General features: G+C 46.0%; 1 long non-coding RNA gene across 1 annotated transcript; it reads right to left on the bottom strand.

The window, feature by feature from the left end:
• Positions 1-2,863: 2,863 nt before the first annotated feature.
• Positions 2,864-3,793, bottom strand: LOC144589511 (uncharacterized). The gene is made up of 2 exons (XR_013545667.1): positions 3,430-3,793; positions 2,864-3,002 (listed from the first exon to the last, which is right to left on the bottom strand). It is a non-coding gene; the product is annotated as an uncharacterized LOC144589511 (long non-coding RNA).
• Between the last annotated feature and the right edge of the window lie 10,618 nt (positions 3,794-14,411).

The raw sequence follows: 14,411 nt of genomic DNA, 5'->3' as shown, positions 1-14,411 counted from the left end.
CCAGGTGGATTGCGTTTAGTCGGAACTCTCCACTATGTCCTGTCCGTCTTGGGTGTCCCTGCACGGCATAGCCCATAGTTTCTCTGAGTTACTCAAGCCCCTTCGCCACGACAAGGCAGCAATCCATGAAGATTGGCCACAGAGACTGGCAAAACATTAGGAAGAACAACCTTCAGGACACGGCCAAAGAGCCCGAAAAACTGACAACAACCAATTACATAATGGCTCGTGCTCTTAATTTTCGGTAGTTTCAAGCACTTCTCAATAAGGTTCAGGCACAGTATAATACTTTATTTATGTAAAATAATGTCCGGTGAGAGAAAACTGCAGGTTTTTGAGAGAGACTTTGAAAATGGGCAGCTGAAATATTTCTAAAAATGCATTTGGAAAATTCTATAACATTTACGGATAATCCTACAAGCCATCAGGAAATCTCAAGGAATTTTCTAGCATTGTAGCAACTACAAAAGAGAATTTTAGGAGCAGATTTTTACAGTTCCATAAGATGGAGACAACTCTGTGTTTTCTTACTTCTCCCGACGAAGCCAAATTAGAACTTGATCTTTCCTGCTTATAGTGGTTAGATTTTGGAAACCTGGAAATAGAACTACCCTGTTTCCCCCAAAATAAGTCCTAACGTGAAAATAAGCCCTAGTATGATTTTTCAGGATGCTCATAATATAAACCCAACCCCACACACAGTATATTACAAAGGCATTGTAAAACATATGGTGAGGCCACAGTGGCCTCACCAACCTCAGTGCCTCAGTGTTCTGTTTTTCAAGGTTGTAAATTTTTCATCTGATAAAAGATTATAGTCTGATTTATCATTACCAAATACTATTAATTTTAGGGCAGAAACAGACAAGATGCCAGCTTCACAGCTAGACGGTAATAAAATGTTATTCCTCAAAAAGCACATTTTTCCAAAACTTCCATGTCTTTGCAGTCAATTTGGAAATGAATCCCATGTTAATGGTCCAAGTGACAAATCACTGGACAAAAGTAAATTAATTTTCAGTTTGGAAAGCTGTGGCAGGAAAACCAAACATCCTTTAAGGGAGTTCACTTCTAATCATGAAGCTGGCATTTTCTCTGTTTCTGCCCTTAGGTTCATACTACCGGTATATATTACAAATAGCATGTAATCGGAAGCTAGAGGTCCAATGTCTTGGTGGACCTTTGTTGCTAAACAATCATACTTGCAAACAAGGCCCTGTTCATCTCCCAACACAAACCAAGCTAATTTATAAACTGTGGGAAGTGTAAAAAGCTTTGTTCTGTGATAAACCGACTTTCCACATTCTAGAAATCCCCTGTTCTAAGTTCAGGCAGTAACATAGAGTTTAGCCTTCAGTTCTATCACTTATGACTTGTGACAGATTATTGAAGGGGAACCTGTGACAGGTCATTGAAGGTGGTGGTGGGCTGCATGCTGTCAGCCCTAGATGGCTTAGTCAGGCATAAGGTATGATGAGAGTAGTAGTTCAGCATCATTCAGAGAACCCAAATCAACCTTTTGTCAATCAAAAAGCACAGATGCTGGATTTAATCCACCAAGGACTGGCAAAACCCTCTGAAGTGTGCCTGTTTCTTAGTCTATGTATCACTGTCATGATTGCATTGTTAGGTAATTTTAGAAAAGTTCCAGAACAAAACCAACAGAACGTGATGATCCCGTCCTTTTTCAGGATGGGAAACAAGCAAGTAGAAGGTGGATCTAGGCCAGTGATGGAGAACCTATGTCACACGTGCCACACTTCGCCCACAGAGCCCTCTCTGTGGGCACACGAGCCATAAGTCACCATAGAGAAATATTTACCCGTCCTCCAATCCCGGATTTCAGCACTCCCCTCTGCTGGTGCAATGGTCCAGAGGAGGCGTGCAATTATGACCATTATCAGTCTAGCCCAATGGGAGATTGGAGGACCAGTAAGTATTTATTTGTTAATACCGCCCATATGGGGGGGGGGGAGAGAGAGAGAGAGAGAGAGAGAGAAACATTTAACCCTTGCAATACAGGAGCAGTTGTTGTTTTTTCTAAACTAAAACTTCAGCATTCGTGTTTTAATTGCAGTATTGGCATTTTGAAATAAATAAGTTGATTTTGTGTTGCAGTTTGGGCACTCGGGCTCAAAAAAGGTTCACCGTCACTGCACTAGGCGCTCACAGGCAGCCACTGCCCTCAAGCAGCAGATTTTGCAGTACCAGTGTATTTTTACCATCTATCCATGGCATGGATCCACATGAATTTTAAGGTACGCTCATCTCCAGATCATTGCCCATCTCCATTACCTCGGTTGTGGCACTTTCGTGAGAGGTTGGACTGGAAGCTTCTTTGAAGTGGCATATTTTCTCCCCACTTGTACTCTGCAAGGAGCTGTCCATGGAGTGCTGATGGTGTTGATGATGAAGATGAGGCTTGCCAGGTCTCAGAGAATGAGCTGCAGTGCCAGGCAGTGTCTGGGTTCCCATGAATCTCCAGGCCAGGCACACAAATGTGAGGAGCAGTGGTGGAAGGGAAGGAGCAAGTCAGGTTTATTGTTTCAGGATGGCCATAGTCTTTGGGTACCCAACTCCAACCCTCTCCGAATGGCACCAGGGCTCACTGGCTTCCTGTGTCTGTCCAACACAACACATAATATACTTGCTTAGGAGCTCAGACAGGGAACCCACAATGCCTAGTTCACTCCCTCACACAGGCATGGAGAAATATTATGTTCCCAATTCCTGTGACATCACAAGGCCCCACACCATGACTTCACAAAGACCCACCCCAGGCATTGGGCCCCAGATATAATGAGGGGATGGGGAAGATAATCCCGTGACAACCCCTGACAAACAAGACAGCACTTCAAAACCATTCCGGAAGATTCTTTTATTGGTTTTGGAAAAGAGGCTAAACAGGTACCCTCAGCAGAGACAACGGCCTGGTTCAGCTCCAGCAGGACACCTGCCTTCTGGTCCCTCGCATCCCCCTGGGGAAGAGGACGCTTCGGGCCCTACAAGAGAGAGAAAGAAAAAACAACTAAGGGGCAAACTCGTCCGCTGCCACCAACCGGCCACAACCCAGGCGTATCCACCAACCAATGTTCTGGCAACTTCATCCCGAAGGTCCACCTGCCAACATCCACTGGCTTCCACCAGGAATATCCACCCGTTCATCTCTTCTACTCCGCTTCTGAAGCCAGCCTCCGCCAGCTGCTGAATGCTTGGTTCACACACACGCCCTGGCAACATCCCCACGGAATGTCAGCCAGCCCACACACACACACACACACACACACAAGCCGCCCCCCGACACACACACACACCTTCACTCCACCAGCCATTCACACACACGTCCAGGCTTCCATTCACTGATATCCACCAGTCTTCCCCAACCTGGTTTCAGGAGGCTAACTTCCACCACCGGCTTCATCTGCCAACCTCTGCCAGCCTCCACCTTGCAGCCTCAGCCAGCTTCCGGAGGCAGATTCCACCACCTTCTGTCTGCCAACGTCCACCGACTTCCCCCGGGTCCATCGCCGACATCAGCCAGCTTCAAGCCACGGATCTCTGCCAGCCTCGAGCTGTTAACTCGCAAGCCCACTTAGCAAGTTCCTCTGCTTTCAGGGGAGAACGTGCCTTGGGCAAAAAGGCTGTGTCCCCTTCGGCTGCTGCCGCTCTCTCTGCTGGACTGCCCTCTGGCCACTGGCCTCCCTTCTGGTCTCCTGCCCTGCCCAGCAAGCCCCTTTTATTTGCCAGCAGAGAGGTGGGGCTCTGTGAGGTCACAAAGACCCAGGAGAAAAGGGGTTGGTTCCCAAGGCAGCAGTAGCAGCACCCTCAGGATTGGCTGAGTCCTGAAGATGATGTCAACAGTCCCTCTGATCATGTGATTCGCCCACAAAAGCTTGCATTTTGCATGATTTTTTTTTTTTAAATTTGTGGCCTATTAATGTATTCCCTGTGACCAGTCCCTCTGATTGTTAAATCTCCCCATGTTGGCCTTCTGACAGGATTCTAGGCTGGTGCTCCCAAAAGTTATCTTCCAGCATTTGCACCAAAAGGAACTTTCCTAAGCCCTGAGCTAGGGGAAAAAATGAAAGTAATAAATGAATAAAGATGGGCACAGTCACACAATGAAGCGTTTGACTTTTTTTCCTTGCCCTTGCCATGAAAAAGATATTATAAGGAGCCCGTTAAGAAAACTACCTAAGTGTTTGAAGCACATACACATATTTTAACATCATCCCTGCACTAACAAAGATGCAGCTGTGTTTCAAAGACTCTCCCAGCCTTTGGAACTCCCTCCCACTGGAAGACAGATTTGCCCCACCAGTAAGTATTTATTTGTTAATACCGCCCATGGGGGGGGGGGAGAGAAACAAGCATTTAACCCTTGCAGTGCAGGAGCAGTTGTTTTCTCTAAAATAAAACCTCAGCATTCAGGTTTTAATTGCAGTATTGGCACTTTGAAATAAATAAGCTGATTTTGTGTTGCAGTTTGGGCACTTGGAATCAAAAAGGTTCACCATAACTGATCTAGGCACTTAGCTTTTGACCCTAAGAGGTATTTCTGTCTCCGATCTTGATACTCCATACTGTTTTTCTCCAAGAAAGCAGGAGTGAAAAGCTGCAAACATGATCCATTGGAAGAACTGGTGAGTAATTTGTGACGCAAAAGAATGCATTCTCAGTCAAAGTCCTTTGACTTCATCTCAGTTAAGTGTGCCTGAAGTGTCAAAGCTAGGATATGGGGATACTGTGATGGCATGTGACTCTTGACATCACAGTCAAAGACCCAATCCAGCATTGAAAAATGGCTTCCTGTCCTAGTATACCTACAACTTCTGCTCCCCCGGCCATGCAGAACACCCTTTATTGCTTTTCACACTGGAGAGGAAGATTCAGCAGTGTTTTTAACTATATTTTCTAAGCTTCTGTGGCGCTGGAAACAAGTCAATGGGAAGACAATATTGTCAAGTCTTTGGCCTTGCTCCATTCAAACTACATCTGGGACTTGAAAATTATCTTAATTTTGCTGCATTGTGAAATGGACACATGACCTCCCTCTTTCAGAAGCATGCCTGGACTGAAGTGTACTCCTTCATATTTGACCAGGTGTGGTTATTTTTGTAATCTAGGTAGAACTGGTTTTGTTTTTGGTGTGTCTTTGGCTGGATAGCAAGTCCAGGCTGCCATGTTTGGTGATTTGTTTATCCCTTAAAATATTCATATTCTGCCCTTTGATGTCAAAGTGCCATTCCAAGTATCTTACGTAAAGGTAAAGGTTCCCCCTGACAATTTTTGTCCAGTCGTGTTCGACTCTAGGGGGCGGTGCTCATCCCCGTTTCCAAGCCATAGAGCCAGCGTTTGTCCGAAGACAATATTCTGTGGTCACATGGCCAGTGCGACTTAGAAGGTCGCACTTACTTAGAACGCTGTTACCTTCCCACCGAGGTGGTCCCTATTTATCTACTCACATTTGCATGCTTTCAAACTGCTAGGTTGGCGGGATCTGGGACAAGCAACGAGCGCTCACTCCGTCACATGGATTCGATCTTACGACTGCAGGTCTTCTGACCTTGCAGCACAGAGGCTTCTGCGGTTTAACCCGCAGCGCCACCACGTCCCTTCACCCAAGTATCTTACAACATTTACAAATTAGAGGTTAGTGATCACAATAATATAAAGCCATCAAAGAAGAAAGGTCAGTGGTTATAATCAAAATAAAAACATTATCTGCTATATTATTATAGAGGGTATATATGCTATATTATATCTCCAGCAATGTACCAAAATAAAATAGTTGTTAATAACCAGTAGAAAATAGTGAGGAAGGTATAAGTCAAGGCAATCCATAATTACTAAGAAGGTCCTTTGTCACATCCCTTTCAAATCTTTCTGAAGCCTAAATGGCATTCAGAGAAAGGCTTCTCCTACTCTTAAAGAATGGGAAGGATGGTATGGAAGGAGTCAATCCTTAAATAATCCTTGACTTAAGCCAGTGACAGGGAACTTCTGGCCCACCTACTGAATATGCCTCATGGGGATTCTTCATCAGCCTGCACACTTTTTCTGCAATGATGTTAAAGGTATTTGCACTTTAAAAGTCTTGCACTGAACAGAATTGTACCTTGCAAGAATGAAAAATGTTCTATTGCACTGAACTGTGTGGTATAAGCATGAAAGCTATTGGACAAAACTGTGCTGCTCTTTACAGGCACAGTGGGTGTTGCATGGAACTGAACTGTGCTTTGTGGGCTTGAAACTATCACACCCAATTGAGCTGTGCTTTGCAGGTATCCAGGAGACAGAATATCAAGCCAAAAACAAAGCAAAAGCAAAAACTAAAGAAGACAAAAACAACGGGACACCTTAAAGACAAACAGGTGTTTTTCTCACATGAACTTTCTGGGACAAGACCACTTCCTCAGACAAAAGAACAGGACTAAACTGAAAGTATTTATACCTTTATATATAGCCCCCACCTTCGGACCCCAAGACAATCCTATTCTCTCGGCTCCGTGCTTTGAGAAGCTGATGCCTATGAAGCAACTCCAAGACATTGGGAATGAACCTCCAACAAACACCTTACTTATGGAATTGCCAGACCTCGATCCAACGGTCTCCATCTCTCCCGCGGCCCAACCTTGACTAGGCTGTAGGCCGCTGTTTCCAGCTGATGCCCCCCCTGACAAGGGTACTCTGAAATTTCTGTCCTGGAATGTGGCGGGCTGGCCTAAGAAAAAGCACAATCTGGAATTTCTTAATTACTTAAGGCAATATGACATTCTTTGTCTCCAAGAGACTTGGACAGACAAGGCAATAATACTCTCTGATTACCAAAGTTTTACTCTGCCAGCCTTTCGTCGGGTAAAGCATGGCCGTATGATTGCCGGTCTTGCGATCCTGACAAAAAGATCTATGAAATCTGAGCTGGTATTGTCCTCCCAAAAAAACAGTAGCCTTCTGACTGTTCGTGTATTAGTTAAGAACCTCTCAATATTGATTATGAATATTTATTTTCCTCCTAATTCCTATAAACATACTGCCTTGCAGACGTGGGAGTATCTTGAACAGACCGTAGTTGACCTGTCTACCAAATACCCCCAGGCCAACTTTATTATAGGTGCAGATTTTAATGCCAGGTTAGGCGATGGCCTTGAAATTCTCCAAAAGACACCGAACGGTGGATCATTGCCTGAGCTGCCATTCTATTATATCTGGCCTAGAGCCTCTAAAGATAAAAAAATATAATTCCGCAGGTATTTCTCTTGTCAACTTCAGTATCCAACAAAATCTTCTTTGGCTTAATGGACTTGTTTCATTTGAGCAGGCCAAGGAATTCACCTTTATCTCCGAGGCAGGCTGCAGCGTAATCGATTATGTCTTAGTGTCTCCATCGTTACTTACCAGAGTATCTGACTTCGCAGTGGATGCATTCAAACTGAGTGACCACCTTCCTCTCCAACTTAGTCTGAGTGGCTCCCCTGCAAGCAAGGGCCAAACGGCTGAGGTTGTCAAGGTACAGTCCTGTTCCCCTAAATTTCGGTGGGACAGGCCAACCCAGTCAAAACTGGCCCTCCTGTTGGAGGAGCCTAACTTTTTTGCACTCAGCTCCGCCATGCTTTTGGCGAATTTCCCATTGGAAGTGGTAAGGTTGTACAACCAACTAATAGAGCTTATCACCTCTAATCTAGCGCTGCCTGCAAATGCCTCACGTTCTGCTCTATGCCAGGGCAACCCGACCTGGTTTGACTATGAATGCCAACAATACAAAAGGGCGGCCAGAAGTTGTTTTAAAAAGTTTAGGCAACTAAACTCTCAGCAGGCTCTTAAAGAATATTTCTCTTTAAATCTCCACCTGAACATGTTAGCAAAATGTAAGAAGACCAAATATGAGAAAGCGCTATGGGAAAAACTTTATCAGGCCACAATTCACTTTAACCCTCGCTCCTTCTGGGCGTTAGCGAATGGGTCTTTCAAAGCGAAAGGTCACGATCCCAAGGCAGTCCCTGTCTATGACTGGAAATTGCACTTCTCAAACCTCTTTTTTGACAACACAGCCACTTCGTCTGTAGAGGCTTCCGAACTATTTGCCACCCCGAATTGGCCGCAAGTGTCTACATCAGAAATTAAAGTCCTAATCGCCTCACTCAAGACTGGTAAGGCGGCTGGTCCCGATATGATTATGGGAGAATGGTTGAAATCCAACCCTGATTTCTGGGTCCCTATTCTGGCAGGACTTTTTTCAACGGCAATTGCCAGCGGAATCCTTCCGGAATCCTGGAGGCAAGCCATCGTTGCCCCTATATACAAAAAAGGGGACCCTTGTCTCCCGGAGGATTACAGGCCAATTAGCCTTCTTTCAATAGTAGGCAAGTTGTATGCCAACTATCTCTTGGTCCATCTTAATACTTGGATCACCCAGAATAACATCCTAGGCATTGAACAGATTGGGTTCAGACCAGGCCACTCCACCTTGGATCACTGTACTGTCCTGTCCCATCTTGCTTATATGTATTCCATAAAAGTCAACTCAAAATTATTTGTAGCTTTTCTTGACTTAAAAGCTGCCTTTGACAGTGTTGACAGGCAGTTACTCTGGTCCAAGCTGGAGAGAACCGGAATTCCTTCTAATCTGATTAACCCCATCAGGCAACTGTACTCTAACACCTCTTGCAGAATAAGATGTTCTTGGGATGGCCTTCTTACTGAAGAGATCCCTACAAATAAGGGAGTCAAGCAAGGATGCCCACTGGCTCTGACCTTATTTAACCTGTTTTTAAATGACCTGGCTCCAGAATTATTAACTGTTGATGGCCATTTTCCAACTCTTGGTGATCATAAGATTCCAATCCTTTTATATGCCGATGATGCTGTACTTATTTCGCGCTCTCGGCTGGGCTTAAAAAGACTAATAAACAAATGTCTGGACTATTTATCCATCAACAAACTTCAACTAAACTACCTGAAATCGAAAATTTTAGTCTTTTCTAAGTCCCGTAAAATATACAAATGGATCTTTAAACGACACTCAATTGAACAGGTGAGGACCTTTAAATATTTGGGATTATTATTCTCAGCCGACAGTGCCTGGGTGGGTCATCGCAATATGGCACAAGCGACAGCCAAAACATCCTCAATGGCAATTTCCAGATTTATTTATTTATTTATTTATTTATTTATTTATTTATTTATTTATTTATTTATTTATTTATTTATTTATTTATTTATTTATTTATTTATTTATTTATTTATTTATTTTATTTCTATCCCGCCTATCTGGTCATACTAGACCACTCTAGGCGGCTTACAATTGGAGCAACAATAAAATTATTAAAAACATTACAAATAGACAAAAATGGAAATCAAAGAATATAAAAGAAAAATCGTCAGGGATTATCTGTTGGGAAAGCCTGCCTATACATCAGTGTTTTCAATTGTTTCTTAAAAATGCCCAGCGAGGGAGCCGCGCGAATCTCAGGAGGTAAGTTGTTCCAGAGGCGAGGAGCCACTGCCGAGAAGGCCCGATTTCTGGTCTTTTCCTTCCGGGCCTCTCTCGGCGTCAGGCTCCTCAGCCTCACCTCCTGGCTCGCACGGGTGACACGGGTAGATCTAGGTGGGAGAAGGCGTTCCACCAAATATTGAGGTCCTAAACCGTTTAGGGCTTTGTAAGTAAGCATCAACACTTTGAAGTCGATGCGGAATCGGATGGGCAGCCAATGCAATGCGGCCAGAGTGGGCGAGATATGTTGGTATCTTCTCACTCCACTGAGTAATCTGGCCGCAGCATTCTGCACCACCTGTAGTTTCCGCAGCAGCCTCAAAGGTAGCCCCACATAGAGCGCATTGCAGTGGTCTAATCTTGAGATTACAAGCGCATGTACCAAAGTGTTGAGAGCCCCCACATCAAGGTAGGGTTGCAGCTGGGCTATCCGCCGAAGATGGAAAAATGCGGTGCGGACCACGGACGCCACCTGGGTTTCCATAGTGAGCGCTGGGTCCAGATGAATCCCCAAGCTGCGAACCCCATCCCTGGCAGGCAGGGTCACTCCCCCAAAAATGAGTGAGTTTCCCAAATCCCCAACTGTGGGAGCGCCCACCCTCAGTACCTCCGTCTTGTCCGGGTTCAGCCTCAGCCCATTCTCCTGCATCCATTCCCGAACGGTCTCCAGGCAGCACTGAAGGGACAGAACAGCATCTCCTGTAGTTGGAGAAAAGGAGATGTAGAGCTGTGTGTCATCCGCATATTGATGGCACAGGGCTCCACACCCCCTGATGACCCCCCCCAGCGGCCTCATATAGATGTTAAACAGCATTGGGGAGATGATCGACCCCTGTGGAACCCCACAATTGAGGCTCCACGGGGCCGAGACATTCTCCCCAAGCTGTACTCTCTGGGGACGGTCCTCCAAGAAGGAACGGAGCCAGGCAAATGCCCAGCCACCTATTCCCAACTCGGTGAGCCTCCCCAGTAGGATACCGTGGTCAATGGTATCGAAGGCCGCTGAGATATCGAGGAGGACCAGCAGAGACATTTTGCCTCTGTCGGCCTCCCTCAACAGGTCATCACACAGGGCGACCAATGCCGTCTCTGTTCCATGGCGCGGCCTGAAGCCCGATTGGAATGGATCCAGGGCATCTGTGTCATCCAGGAACGCCTGAAGCTGATCGGCCACCACCCTCTCGACTACCTTGCTTAAGAAAGAAACATTGGCGACGGGCCTATAATTGCCAATTTCGTCTGCCGCCAAACTAGGTTTCTTTCTTATGGGCCTAATGAGTGTATCCTTGAGGGCAGAGGGAAATCTGCCCTCAAGGAAAGACCCATTAATTATTACAGTAGCCCATTCCGTTGTTGAAGGCCTGGCTGCCTTGATTAGCCAGGCCGGGCAAGGGTCCAAAGAGGAGGTGGAGGCACGGCAGCGATCAAGCGTCCTGGCCACAGTGTCGGGCGAAACAGGCTGAAAGGAGTCAAAAATCACCGGACAAGACGGAGCGCTGGACATCTCAGCTTGACTCACTGTATTCAAAAAAAGGGAGAGGTCCCGGCGGATGGCCTCCACTTTAGATTTAAAAAATGCTGCAAATTGGTCCGGTGTAAAACTAGGGGGAGGCCTATCACCCGGGCCAATTCCGGATAGGTCACGTACTATACGGAATAATTCCGCCTGCTGATTAGACGCCTCGCTTATCCGGTTAGCGAGGTATGTTCGACTGGCAGCCTTTACCTTGGCCTGGTAAAGGTTAGTAGCGACCTTAACAGCTATGCGATTAAAAACCGTCGGGTCCTTTCTCCATTTGCGCTCTAGCCGTCTCCTGACCCGCTTCGACGTCCGGAGATCCTGGTTAAACCAGGGCGCCGGGCGATCTCTGCGGCTGAGAGGGCGTTTAGGCGCGATCGTGTCTACGGCACTAGCCGCGGCTGTGAACCAGGCGTCGACCAGAGCCTCGACAGGAGCGCCAGCCAGGTCAGCCGTAACCCCTCTCATGGCATCCTGGAATCCAATCGGATCCAGTAGCCTTCGAGGGCGGACCATAACAATAGGTCCCTGCTCCCTGCGAGGGGGGAGAGCCATCTTGATGGTACACTTTATTAGATGGTGATCCGACCATGACAAGGGGACCGACTCGAGGTCAGTCACCATCGGACCACTCTCACTCCCATTGGTGGAAAAGACCAGGTCTAAGGTGTGGCCGCCCACGTGTGTAGGGCCGTTGACATGCTGGGACATGTTCAAGAAGGCCATGGTCTCCAAGAACTCAAGAGCTGGTCCGGACGTTTCTGCCCCCGCATGCACGTTGAAGTCCCCCAGGACTAGTAGCCTCGGGGAACCCAGCAGTGCCATGGAGACAAAGTCCACCAGCTCCGGTAGGGAAATGGCTGGGTCGCGGGGAGCACGGTAACCCAGCAAGATCCCAATACCGTCCCTGGCCCCAATCCACACGTGGAGAGCCTCAAGACCCGGCTTTACCACCGAGGAGCGCCTAACTACCTCCAAGGTGGACTTATAGAGGATGGCTACTCCCCCTCCCCGTCCCTCCAGTCTACCCTGGTGTTGGACAGCATAACCAGGCGGACAGATAAGAGCTAGGGGGGGACCCCCCTCTCCGCCAATCCATGTTTCCGTTATGCAGGCCAGGTCTGCATCTTCCTCCAAGATAAGATCATAAATCAGTTGGGTTTTATTAGATACAGACCTGGCGTTCAACAACACCAGGCGTAGAGTAGAGGGCCGACTGGTCTGGCTACCTCGATATTGGGGGTTGGTCTCCGTCTCAGAACAAGGAACAGCCTGTAAACATCTGTTCATAGTTCTTCTGACATGAGTAGGGACGGAGCCAACGCCATATCGCCCTCTACCCGTAATCACGGTGATGTTTTGTGGCCCCTCGCTGGGAGGGCAGGCACCCCATTCCATGACGAGAAGAGAAATAAAAAGAAAAGGGGAAAGAAAAAACTAATAACTTAATTCTTCTACAATAAAGGGGGCCGCCTAATTCCGGCAGCCCTCAAAATATTCAATGCTAAATCTATTTCTCAAGCTCTTTACGGTATTCCTATTTGGATCAATGCTTATCATAAATCACTAGAAAGTTTCCAATCAGCTTTTTTGAGAAGAATCATGGCTATGCCAAACTGCGTCCCCTATGAGGCTTTATGTCTCGAAATGGGACAACTTCCAGTCAAGGATGTTGCTTGGCATAGAACTTGCAAATACTGGCTAAGAATGTATTTTGACACCTCTCAAACAACCCTACTTTATCACCTGAAAAAAGATAGCTGCCCCCCCGTTGATGGTTGGCTAAGGAAGATCAAACAGATCAGTTTAGACCCGGACATCTTAGGATCTCTCTCGTTCCAGGCTGCCCTAAGAACTGTCAAACAAAGATTGGCCAACATCAACTCACAAGACTTATTAAGAGCCGCTAATAGATCTTATTCACCTTTGTTCTGGAATCTCCCCTTGGTAGTAGGCAGCCTACCGATTTATATTTCTACACTGTATAATCCCGAAATTAGAAGGGCGATTTCTTTGGCCTGCTGTAATTCAATCCCCTCGGCGGTGCTAACGGGCCGATTTAACAATACTCCCTTCAATAACAGACTATGTCCCTGTGCGATGAATGTAGTAGAGACGTTACCCCACATCTTTTTCGACTGCCCATTTCATTTGGCTGAGAGGGACCAATTCTTTGCTTCTCTACCACAACGAAAGCCCTGGCTTACCAATGAAGCCTATTTTAGTTCTATTTTACAGCGAACCGATGAGAATTCTCTTAATATACTCGGCAAATTTCTGTTGGATATAATTAAAACTAATACAGCCCGAGATCCCAATTTAAAGTTTTAGTGTTTTAGGGGCTGTTTCCATAAGCTGTACTGTGTACCCCTTGTATGCTTGTATGTATTTATTATGCCAATAAAGGTATCTATTATCTATAGCCCCAAAAACAAAGAGACTGTTTCCTGGACACAGGTTGTTGATGGTTGTGCATTTCACACCTGGCATTGACCTTTAAGACCTCTGGCATTCAGGAAGCATTGTTCTGTAAACAATGACAGAGATCAGTGGCTGAATTAATCATCGAGTATAGATAAAAAGCAGGAGCAACGTGTTGGCTTATTAGTCACTTACTCTTGAGCAGATATTGAACTATACTCATTGGGGAATGTCCAGATTGGTAAGAATTGAACTTGGCCAGTCTCGCCATTGCTTAGCCTCTTCGGTCTGCCCACTGCTAGAATGCCACCCCTGAGGCTCTTCTCGGATTGTGACTTGGCCCCAGGTCTACAAAATGTCTTCCAGCTTTGGCTTAAGCCATTGCATTGGGTGAGCCTGTGCCTTTTGTTCTAGTGAAAATAAGTTTCTTGAAGACCTCCTGACTTCTGTTCCCTCATGGCCTTAGAACAGGCAAGTTGGAAGGTCACTACACAGCACTCCATACTCACTTAAGCCAGGAAGAAGATACCACTAATCTTGTTGTTATATGGTTTGATCATTAGGTGACTCTGGGCACAATTGTACCAGGAAAGATTCAAGAGTGCCTTGTATCTGTTCTGTTCTTGTTGCAGAGAAACAATGTCCCCCCACCCCCAGCTTCCTGACTAGGGCACATTATCTAAGATAGGCACATCAGTGCCCTTTTGATGTTATTGGACTGCAGTAACATCTAGGGTCCTAATTAATCCGATCAGCATGGCAGATGCTGACCGGGGTCCTAATTAAATAAGATCTCTCCATATACAGAAAAATAAAGGTCTTCCCTTCTTTCTCCTATTTCATTTAGCTGCAGAATTTAAAATTGTTCTTGTATTTTAAATGTTGAACAAATGAAACCAGACCTCCTCTTATCTTGAATAGAGGTGTATGAATATCTTTATATAGTTTCTAGCCTGCCAGGAATCCTGGTTAAACCAG

Source organism: Pogona vitticeps, chromosome 1 (assembly GCF_051106095.1).
Source record: "Pogona vitticeps strain Pit_001003342236 chromosome 1, PviZW2.1, whole genome shotgun sequence".
NCBI lineage: Eukaryota > Metazoa > Chordata > Lepidosauria > Squamata > Agamidae > Pogona > Pogona vitticeps.
This window is presented reverse-complemented; position numbering and strand designations above follow the sequence as displayed.